The sequence below is a fragment of the Rutidosis leptorrhynchoides genome, chromosome 1 (genome assembly GCF_046630445.1).
Source record: "Rutidosis leptorrhynchoides isolate AG116_Rl617_1_P2 chromosome 1, CSIRO_AGI_Rlap_v1, whole genome shotgun sequence".
Classification (NCBI taxonomy): domain Eukaryota; kingdom Viridiplantae; phylum Streptophyta; class Magnoliopsida; order Asterales; family Asteraceae; genus Rutidosis; species Rutidosis leptorrhynchoides.
Genome location: NC_092333.1, coordinates 519,446,495 through 519,448,381, shown reverse-complemented (window position 1 = coordinate 519,448,381; position 1,887 = coordinate 519,446,495). Strand labels below are relative to the sequence as shown.

Sequence of the window (1,887 nt, the reverse complement as noted above, 5' to 3'; positions counted from 1 at the left end):
CTCAAAAATACGACTCTAGGTCATACTTCCCTTACTTATAAGGAGTAGTAAGATTTAGGACCCGCTAAATATAAATTTAAAACAGTACCCTCTCCCACGAGTGGCTAATCCTGGCGAGCCGCGGCCTAACGACACCGCGTAAATAAAAACCGTCCGTTTCGGCCATATCACGAGAGAACTACTAGTTTTTGGCGCCGCTGCCGGGGAACTGGTATCAGGAAATACTGTTTTCAATTAAACTTATTCACAAGCATTTAGTGGTGTCTTAGAAAGACAATTATACACGGACTTCGTTATTGGATTTTCCGAACAGTCGCCAATTATATTGGGACCAAAAGGATCCTGCCTCTCCGTAGTCGGCCTGGCCACTTGGTTTATTGAATAGTTTGTGCGGAACTTTGTTACCGAAATACCAGGGAATCAGTAGCCAGAACCAAAAACATATTCCACCGTTGGATAGTTAGTTACTTTAGATTAGATTAAGATTACATTAGATTACTTTAGTTTACCTTAGATTAGATTACATTAGATTACCTTAGATTACCTTAGATTAAATTAGATTACCTTAGAATTAGATTAGTTTAGTTTAGCTTATTATAATTAGTTTATTTGCGAAAATTAAAAGGCATACCTAGTGTATGACCCAAACCCGATCTAGACCAGGGCCGTTGTTATTCGTACCCGATCCAGAAGCAATAATCTCTAAAGCACGCAAGGAAGCACGAATCAGAAACTAAATGGCGTTACGTGTTACTTTAGCAGAAAACACGAAACCCTCGATTGAAGGTCGAGGAGGACCAATCATATTTTCAGAGATTCAAGGACACTAGTTCGAGTTAAAACATCACATCATCCAGCTCATTCAGAATAGTTGTCAGTTTAATGGATTACCGAATGACGATCCTAATTCTCACCTTGATAAATTCATATCTCTTTCGAACTCCTACAAACAGCCAGGGATAGGACAAGATATAGTCCAGCTATACTTGTTCCCCTATTCTCTCACTCATCATGCTCAAACTTGGTTTGAAGGACTGGAAAAAGATTCCATCACGTCATGGACAGAGATGGCGACTAAATTCCTAACCAAATATTTCCCTCCTTCTAAACAAACTAAACTAAAGAATGACATCATTAACTTCAAACAAAGTTATGATGAATCTCTTTACACTGCATGGGAGCGTTTCAAAACCCTGCTGAAGAAATGCCCTAATCACCAGTTAGAACTGCCAGCCCAAATCTGTACCTTCTACAATGGACTTACGGTAAATCATAGGACGACGATCGATGCAGCAGCTCAAGGGAATCTAATGAATCAAACCGCAGATGAAGCATGGGAATTGCTCGAGAACATGACGATGCATCATCATGACTGGAACAGTGGTGAGACAACTTCATCATCTGCCCCACTCTCTGCACTTAATAATCAAACGGAGGCCATCAAATCCCTCAAGGATAAGATGGAATCTCTTGCAAAGCAACTCGGAGAATTGAAGACGCAACCGCAACAGGTTAACCAAGCTCAGGCTTGTGTTAATTGTACCAACCCGCAACCTACCGAAGACTATCAAGTTGAGTACGAAAATCCTGACGGTTTAGTCTGTTACGTTCAATACCCAGCTCGTCCACCAAATCCCGGATTCAATCAACCACCAAGGGTTAATCAATTTCAGCGAAGCAATCAACCTTTTCGCTATCGCTATCCACCTTACCCAGCCCAGCAATCTCAATTGACCTACGATCAACCACTTCCACTCACTAGTCCCCCAGTTGAGGAAAATTCCCCTACCACCCAGATTACAAAAGCAACTAACCTCACTCTCGGAGCTGAAGATTAGTTAACTCAGTTCATTCAAGGACAACAACAGTTAAATCAGAGAACTGCAA

The 1,887-nt window shown here is 41.3% G+C and overlaps 1 non-coding gene across 1 annotated transcript; it reads right to left on the bottom strand.

The window, feature by feature from the left end:
- Window positions 1-1,115: 1,115 nt before the first annotated feature.
- Window positions 1,116-1,222, bottom strand: LOC139887030 (small nucleolar RNA R71). Its single transcript, XR_011772883.1, has one exon. It is a non-coding gene; the product is annotated as a small nucleolar RNA R71 (small nucleolar RNA).
- Between the last annotated feature and the right edge of the window lie 665 nt (window positions 1,223-1,887).